At 45.0% G+C, this 9,273-nt stretch overlaps 1 long non-coding RNA gene across 3 annotated transcripts; it reads right to left on the reverse strand.

The window, feature by feature from the left end:
- Positions 1–1,681: 1,681 nt before the first annotated feature.
- On the reverse strand, positions 1,682–8,888 carry LOC122383492. 3 transcript variants are annotated; one of them, XR_006256846.1, is made up of 6 exons: positions 8,584–8,601; positions 8,285–8,471; positions 5,822–5,884; positions 3,875–3,931; positions 3,120–3,202; positions 1,682–2,144 (listed from the first exon to the last, which is right to left on the reverse strand). It is a non-coding gene; the product is annotated as an uncharacterized LOC122383492 (long non-coding RNA). The 3 variants fall into 3 exon arrangements; XR_006256844.1 differs by having other exon boundaries at positions 1,685–2,144; positions 8,285–8,888; XR_006256845.1 differs by lacking the exon at positions 1,682–2,144 and adding an exon at positions 2,206–2,308 and having other exon boundaries at positions 8,285–8,888.
- Positions 8,889–9,273: the final 385 nt, after the last annotated feature.

The raw sequence follows: 9,273 nt of genomic DNA on the forward strand, positions 1-9,273 counted from the left end.
CCCTTTGAAGGTCAAAGCCCCTCCCCCGAAGACGGGTGGGTCTCTGGTACTTGGGCACCTCAACGGCACGGGTCCCCTGATTGGCCGGCTCCCCGAAAGGACCCAGTTCGGGTACCAGAAGGTGGGCCCCATGTAGCTAGGACCCCTTCACCCAGCCTACATCACATGGCCCAAAGCCAGGCGCCCGGTCCATCCGGACCCCTAACCTCGCCTGCAGGTCCTCTTGCCCACTAAACTCCTAAATACAGGGTCCTTGGTATCAAGGACCCCCTTCACGTGGTCCCTCACTGTTGGTCCCAATGGAAAACGGGTCCCTGCACGAGCACAGGTACAGGTCCCCTGGACGCCCTGGCCATAGACAAAAAGCAGATGTCGATCACGTCCCCTGATTCCGTCCACTGCCCTAACCTGAGGTCAAGCCCCCCCCCCCCAACCTCTGGAGGTCAGCCCCCCCGGACCTCTGGAGGTCAAGCCCCTCCCCTGAAGGTCAGCCCCCCCTTGGAAATCGTCCTTCCTAAGGAAAATCCTGTATCCGCGCCTACTCCTTTAAACCAGCGCCCCGCTGGGGATGGATTTTCGCCCCTGCTGGGGGGGGTGGTTTGAACACCCCCATTCTAACTCGGCTCCTGGACCACGTAGTGATACGCGGAAGCGGCGTTCGAAAGCGCGCCAAAAAATAATGAGAAAATCACTTCAGTCACTTTTTGGTCAGGTCAAAGGTCAGTCAAAGGTCAGTCACCAGAGGTCATTGAAGTCAAAATTTCGCCGATTTTCAGGTCGAATGTCGACAATTTCCAAAATGCCAAAGCATACTCGGGAAGCAATAGAGCGCGCGCGCGAAAAGCGCATTCGATAGCCCTATTAGCGCCATTTCTGAGTAATTCTCTCAGATTTGACCTAGCGTCAACGGTTTTGCCTGCAGGGGCAAAAACGTGCCAAAATAGCCTATTTTTTTTCGGAAACAGTTTTTTCTGTAATAACTTTTGACCCAAGCTTTGCACTAGCTTACTTTTACCGGCATCGTGTTCCTCTCGTCAAGCGCATCGAATGAACCATAATTTGACCTTGGAAGGTCAACTTGAAAATTTGACCTCAGGTCAAGGTCATGACCTGACCGGAAAGGGTCATGTTGCATATCAGTCGATCCGTATCGTCGAGCTGAACACATCTAAGGCGTTTCATCGCCCTATCATGCTTCTATCAAAAGTTATTCGCGAAAAACTGTTAGATACCATTCGTGACCTGAGATGACCTCAAGGGCATAAACAGGGGTCATGGATACCATTTTAATGCTCAGTGTGTCTAAGTTCCTTGTAATTCAGTGTTCGGTAGTGTTTATAATGGCTTTCGTCCAAAAGAGGCGCCTTTCAATTTTCTCCCATTGACTTATGATGGGGAGGTCGCAAAATTGACCTGACCTTAGGTCACCGATATCAAAATTCCGAGATATACATTTTATACATACTACTGATCTTAGGAATCGCTGAAAGTTTCAAAGCGATGGGTCACTCGGTGTAGCTGTGGCAGACATTGAAACTTTTTATGAGGTGAGGTCACTTCAAGTGATTTGGTGACCTGACCTTGAACGACCTTGGTCTGAAATTTTTACATGTGTAGAATTGATGTATGATAAGGTGTGCCAAAAACGGCGGCGATATTCGCGAAAAACCACAGGGGGGAGGGGTGTTCAAACACCCCCCTTGTACATACACAATCACAAGGCACAAATATAGGTACACAGTACACACACGGCAATTAATGATTTTGGTTTTAGGGGCACCCGACTGCCACATCATTTGGCTCATATGACACGCAATGGGCAGACCAGTCACACGCCCTGGGGAAACCACCCACTGACTTTCGCAGCGTTCAAGAAAACAAAATCGCATCATAAATTGATGTAGAAAGCTCTTATAAAGGATGGAGTCCATCAAAAACCAAACATGGGATAAAGCACAACAAAACAAGCAACGACTGAAAAATTAAACGCTCTTTTAAGTCACAATTGCATGCACCTAAACCCAATAAAAAACACAAGCCGTAGATTTGTTTAGCTAACTGGAATGCATAATGTATGGCTCTTACCGTGGTACTTTTGAAGGATCACAGGATTCAGGTTCTGCGCTGGCTCCCACGTAGGCATCCTTTGGAAAAGGAAAGGATGTCAGAAGGCCAGCTTAACAAAAAAACAAAAAAAAACAATCAAGTAGAAGTGGATTATCTTTGGAAGCTAGATGGCTTCTTTCTCGCGGCGTCGCACCGTAAATGTTCCATGTCACCGGTATCTCGGGATCTTTAGCCCCATTCCCTGCGAGTGGGGAAAGATTCCGTCATCCTCAGGTTTTCAATGGAATCCTCCATGGCAAGACCCCTAGCACAAATGCAAAACACAACCTTCGGCCCGCGACACCCAAACAAGGCGTCGCCCTTAGGTAGTTGAATTATGTCGCGAGTGTGTGCGTGAAATAAAATAATGTGAGTGAATTATTTCAATTCTAAACCCATAAATTTCGACCAGTTAACATGCTAAAGAATGTCTTTTATTCACTACTGGTTAGGCAGAATGCAGTTTCTGTAGTTTTAAAAGGAACCTAATCAATAAAAATAACTGATTTAACGTAAAAGCATATCAATGTCCTTTTCACAATGACGTTTCCAACGGGTTCAGAGGCCTATTCGGTGATTCCCAAACCAAGGAATGAATGACCCTAGCCATCAGACCGATCAATGAATCGTTTTCTTTTTTAACCCTAGTGCACACAAAGTGTCGAGGCTACCCGCATCGACACAATATACTGCATATGTTGAAACAGGGGCCAAGAAAGACCATGCTATTACTGCGATAACCACCAGGACATTCCAGCAGGATGACGCAACCAAACGCCCACTTTGAACAACCATGGAAAGAACCAGAAGGCCTGGTCCCTTTATCTCAAGAGCCAGCGGTCCCACCGCATTCCCGGGAATAGATACAAGTACATGATACGATGAAGTCTGCACACCAACGGAATTCATGAGAAAATATGCAAAAACAAAATTGTTTGTCCAATCGGTCACTAAGATATTGAAGGTGTCCCACTTCTCCCGCGTCCCAGTTATCCCCACTCTCCAACGCTTACCTGAAACCTTGCCACTTGATGAGGTACATCATGTTGCCGTCTTTCCACTGGTGGGCTAATATTCTTTCCACAAAATAGAGATCCTGAAAAAATCGATTCCGTCAATTACCTTTTCTTCAATTTAGCTTAACTAATTGGTAAGTTCGCCCCCCCCCTCCACGTGTTCCTAATGCACTGTTAGCTTTAGTGTTCAGCCTGCAAAAAGAGGCTGATGATAGGTAATAGTGGCGCGTCGTCTTATCGATATCAGCTATATAAAAGAGAAGTTAAAAACTAATCTTTCAAAATCCGAAATTAAATCGTAATTGTTGATGAAACATTTTGCCTTATTTTGCTCAAGGCAACATTTGGCCATCAATCATAACTTGGCCGTTTTATCTGTAACTTGGCTCATTACTAATTGCTTAGATTATAACCGATTAAGAGCAAGTACGCAGGAGAAATTAAACATTACGTTCAATACAATTTTAGCGTCTCTTTAAATTAATACCACAAGAGATAGTCCCGACCAGACACACAAGTAGGTGCAAGTGAGGCGCCATTGCATATTGTGTAGGCGCTACCTGGCTGCTTCCGCGGGACTTATCCCTTTAATAATGCCCTCAGTAAAAGTTGTATCAGCAAACCAGGTTTGACCCACAGTAAACCTTCATGAAATTGTCTGCTAGCTAAGCATTAACAAAATGAGAAACAATTGTGGTGCTTACGAAATATGAATAATGTCTTTCGCATATGGATACTGAACGAACACTTACCTGAACAGTTTTCGCCACTTTCCTCCTTCGTCCAGAAGTAACAGCTGCTGGTCGCTTCTAAAAAAAAAAGAAATATTACCTCACTTCAATTGACACACCATGATTTAAAAAAAAAATAGAAGGGTTATCATGGTAACACGCAATTCATCATTCATAATTCGGGTAGAAAGGAATGATTAATTCATTTACATGCGCCCCCTTAACCTGCGCCCTGCTGGGGGGGGGGGTGTTTGAACACCCCCCTTATGGTTTTTCGCAAATATCTCAAAACGGCGCTCGTTTTTGTACGCCTTATCACACATCAATTCTACACATGTTGTGAAAATTTCAGACCAAGGTCATTCAAGGTCAGGTCACCAGGTCACTTGAAGTGACCTCACCTCATAGTTTCAATGTCTGTCATAGCTACACCGAGTGACCGATCGCTTTGAAACTTTCAGAGATTGCTAAGAGCAATAGCATGTACAAAATGCATATTTCAGAATTTTGATATCGATGACCTAAGGTCAGGTCAATTTTGCGACCTCCCCATTATAAGTCAATGGGAGAAAATTGAAATGCGCCTCTTTTGGACGAAAGACATTATAAACACTCCCAAACACTGAATTACAAGTAATTTATACACACTGAACATGAAAATGGTGTCCATGACCCCTGTTTATGCCCTGAGGTCATCTTAGGTCACGAATGGCATCAACAGTTTTTCGCAAATTACTTTTGATAGAGGCATGCTAGAGCGATAAAAACGCCTTAGATGTGTTCAGCTCGACGATACGGATCAACTGATATGCAACATGACACTTTCCGGTCAGGTCATGACCTTGACCTGATGTCAAATTTTCAAGTTGACCTTTCAAGGTCAAGTTATAGTTCATTCGATGCGTCTTGACGAGAGGAACACGATGTCGGTAAAAGTAAGCTCGTACAAGGCTTGGGTAAAAAATCATTGCAGAAAAACTGTTTCCGAAAAAATCGGCTATTTTGCAGTTTTTGCCCCCTGCATGCAAAACCGTTGACGTTAGGTCAAATCTGAGAGAATTATTCAGAAAGGGCGTTAATAGGGCTATCGAATGCGCTTTTCCGCGGCGCTTTACCTCTATTGGTTCCCGAGTTATGCGTTGGCTTCATGGAAATTGTCGACATTCGACCTGGAAATCGGCGAAATTTTGCCTTCAATGACCTCTGGTGACCTGACCTTTGATTTGACCAAAAAATTGACCGTAGTGATTTCGTCATTATTTTTGGCGCTCTTTCGAACGCCGCCTTCCGCGTATCGCTACGTGGCCCAGGAGCCGAGTTAGAAGGGGAGGGGTGTTCAAACACCCCCCCCCCCCAGCAGGGCGTGGAAATCCAGGACCCCCAGCCGGGCGCGGGTTAATGTAACTCACTCACTCACTCACTCACTCATTCACTCCCACTAATCCGCGCCGAGCCGGGAAGGGGCGTCTGGACCAGTCTGGACGGCCAACCCGTATTTTTTCTGAGCTGAGCGGAAAATTACCGTGCGTAGCGCCGCCAAACTTTGCCTACGTTTTCGGCCGTTCCTCTCAACAAAAGTTAGTTTTACTATCCTGTGTTAGTTAGTTTGTTAGTGTTGGTTACCCTGTGATGATCTACTCGCATCACCTTGAATTTAAAAATCAATTTTCTGTCCTTCACATACGTCTCGAAAGGGAAGGGAAATAATTAACAGCTCAAAGAACAATGGGTCTTTTATACGCGCAACGAAGGAGAATGATGGTTAACCCTACTTCCCCATTCCCACTTTAATTTAAGGACATATTTCTAACTTTTGAGGCAGTGAAACTGCCTCTCACGATTCACAGGCACGGCAGAAGTAACTCAATACAGAATGGTTCTTTCGAAATAAATATTACTTTATTTATTTGGATATGGAGATTGTTAAATGCAGACACATAAAACAGATTGGATGACCCCACATCTTACCTTGCGTACATTAGTACCAGACAGCATCTTGGACTATCAAAGTGGCCTGAACATCCAAGCTACCTGAAAAGAAAGCCTGCATGTAAGATAGCTAACAAGTCACCTGGAAAGAAAGCCTGTATGGTGAGATTTTTCTGTAAGCATTTATCTTTCTTTAGCCGCTTTTAGTAACTAAGGCAGAAAGAAGACAATCTGTATGGCCAACGGGCATGCAGCAGGTGACTCATAATTTTTGTTGCCACTGCAATTTTCCAACAACGAATTGAATTAAAAGGTCAAGAAAAATAGACTTTCAAACAAGGTATTAACGGTTCCTAGTACAATGCACTCTAGAGCTGGCCTTTACTCCTCACTTGAAAACCTTACATTGTTGACCTTCTCAACAACACACTTAGGTATATAGGTACCATTATATTTTATGAGGCAACTGGCATTATGCCTTCAATCGCTACATTTAAATGGCTGAGATGTGTGCAATTTGCAGTGTTATACACAAATGATGCTAAAAGGTCAGTTGTATGGTTGAGTACGGCATGTTGGGCAACTTAAAAAATAAAAAAAACTGGGCAAAGGACACCGCTGTATACAGTATACACCCTTAAACCATATTCCGGGCGGGCTCTGAAAGGTAAGATTCCGGGCAGGCAGGGCAGGCTTATCAGCCCCCCGTTATTTCTCGAAAACCACGCATCGACGCAGCAAACGGCGTTTGATAGGTCGGTCAAAGAGCTACAACTTTTAAATAAAAATGCGTCAGGTCAATATTGAGGTCACCAGAGGTCATAAAAATAAAATGTTATTGAAATAGTAACCTAAGTATAGTAGATAAAACTTTTGAATAAAGACATAAAATTGACACCATTGTGCTTCTCTTGTCGAGGCGATTCGAAACAAATACTTGATGACCTTCATTAAGGCCAATTTAAAACTTGACCTCTGGTGGGGGAGAGGTCATGACCCAATAGGGGCGGGGTTGATACGTCACGTTGTATAGCAAACGACGCGTGACTTGGCAAGGCAAGCAGTTTGGTGCCACTTACATGTCTTTAGCGCCAATTTATCATGGTTTATTGACAAGCAACTATTGATGACCTCGCACGAACTCAGATGACCTTTTCCTGTCTCTGTCAGTAAATGATACCTGGATCGTCATAGATGATTCAATATGTCAAAATCCTGAAAGACTTGAGTGGTTTTGACTCGTTTCCACAAAGCGGTGCGCATTTCAAATTTATCCATAGGCTTGTAATGTAAAGATAATGAATCTGACCTGACCTTACCTCAGGTCATAGATATACAAATTCTGAGATATACAAAATGGACATAACGGTAGGTCATTGGGGGACCCACCCATAAGTTAAGGTCATAAGGCCAAAGTGGGTCTTAATTTCATTAAAGGTGACCCATAAGATAACAAAATGCTAAAACTGAGCTGAAAACCATTTGGGATTGAGAGACTCTTCAAGCTTTGGCCTATTGACAATACACTAAGAGGTCATGACCATAAAATGTCTTTGAATGACCTAGTTAGGCGCGGGAACCGGGGGGGCTAGCGGGGGCTGAGCCCCTCCAACTTTTCGGCTGGGGGGCTCATTATGTATTTGAGCCCCCCCCCCTCCTCACAGCTGGAGGAATCAAAATCGGAAATCTACCAACATAATTTCATAGATTCATACAGAGGCACAGGAACCGGGGGAGGGGGCAGTGAGGGAAGCTTGCCCCCACAACTCTGGGGCCGTGGGAGCAGTGCCCCACAACTTTTCATGAGACCAGGAACTATTAGGGCAGCTTGTCCTCCCCAAATTAGGGGTAAAGTTAGAAGGGCTCAGCCCCCGCTAGCCCCCGGTTCCCGCGCCCGGCGCCACTGCCCAAAACCTACACTTATAAACATGGTGTTTTCCCCTAAACTGGATTCAGATTGGGATCCTGAACACAAGTACATACTTCAAACAGGTTAGTGCACAATGTAGGGCAGCCCTGCATTTTGTTGAATTGATCCGGAGCCAGAGTACCTACATCATTAATTGACCCCGAGGCCTGAGATCTTGTAAAGAAATAGCAAGTAGCGGCTAGCCACATTTCAAGGGTAGTCGTAAAGCAGGCGTAACACTTCTTTTAGCAACCAAGGAGAGGTGCTGTAGGTTAGGTTGTAGGTTGTAGGTTTTAGGTGGTAGGTTTTAGGTTTTAGGTTGTAGGTTTTAGGTTGTAGGTTTTAGGTTGTAGGTTTTAGGTTGTAGGTTGTACTGGTTAGGTCAGGTTTGGTTAGGTTTGGTTAGGTCTATTTTGGTTTGGTTTGATTAGAAAGCATCTCTGGGTATAGTGACCATCCGGCCCCGCTCCTTGGTTGCAAAAAGAAGTTGAAGTGTGACGCCTGCAAGTCCGGCCCAAACAATCGCATGGCAAATCGGTACTCTGCAATACCAGTATCCAACAAATAGATGTCTACAAATAATTTCCACTTACCTCACAGACTTCAAAAAGCTCCCAGCACAAAAAAAAACACAAATTAGTACCACCCAAAGCTTTATCTCTTCCAAATCCCAACACTGACACCGCCACGTGGTGAGCCGTGCCGCGCCGATAACACCGCAACAAAAAACAGTGTTGTTGCAACTACACAAAACTTCATCATACTCTAATTCACGGGTTTCTAAGATACATAATATAATTAATTTATTTTTACACTTTTTTAAAAATAAAACAAACGTCTATTTTGATCGCTTCACATTCCACAGACCACACTATAAATCATATCATGTTACGTTTTTGCTGCATGCCCGCGCTAGCCCGCGCTGATCAAGGCGTGCGTTTCCGAGCTTCAACACAGAGCCAGCCGATGGTGGCGCCGTCTGTGGCAGATATTGGAACTACGAACCATCAAATTTTTTAGTTTAGAGATAGATGGCGCCTAAGGTGGACAATTTTTGAGTCCACCGAAACAGACTTGTTCTTTCGGATACGTTTACGTCCAGCTAAAAGGTGTTCTGTGCGTTTATTTTTACGTGGACTTTTTGGGTCCACCAAAACAGAATGTCCACAGTAAATCAGAAAAAAATCTTGAAAAGTCCACCTAAACCAGAATTTGGAAAGCAGCGGTATGTATACAGCGGCGCCTGAGGAGATCGGCGGTAACTGCCGCGGCCGGAGCGGCGGGAAACAGAGGTGGGGGATGGGAGGAGTAGGAGAGGTGAGAAAAGGAGAAGAGGAAGAAAAGTAAAAAGAAGGGGAAACAGAGGAGGAAGAACTTGCCTGTCGCTCTATGTAGTTGCTGAAATATATTGCACTATCTCCAGTCTATCCTCAATCCCAACGTGAGCAGCTTGTCACGGTAGGTGTGTGTTCCAGGGATGGCCATGGGGAAGGGAAGCTCTCGTCCCCTCAGCTGGGAGCCCGAAGCTCCGTCGCCGCCCGGCGGAGTCTCCGTGGCGTGCCGGCGCGTCCTGCAGCAGAGT

Source organism: Amphibalanus amphitrite, unplaced genomic scaffold (assembly GCF_019059575.1).
Source record: "Amphibalanus amphitrite isolate SeventyFive unplaced genomic scaffold, NRLGWU_Aamphi_draft 000164F_arrow, whole genome shotgun sequence".
Taxonomy (NCBI): domain Eukaryota; kingdom Metazoa; phylum Arthropoda; class Thecostraca; order Balanomorpha; family Balanidae; genus Amphibalanus; species Amphibalanus amphitrite.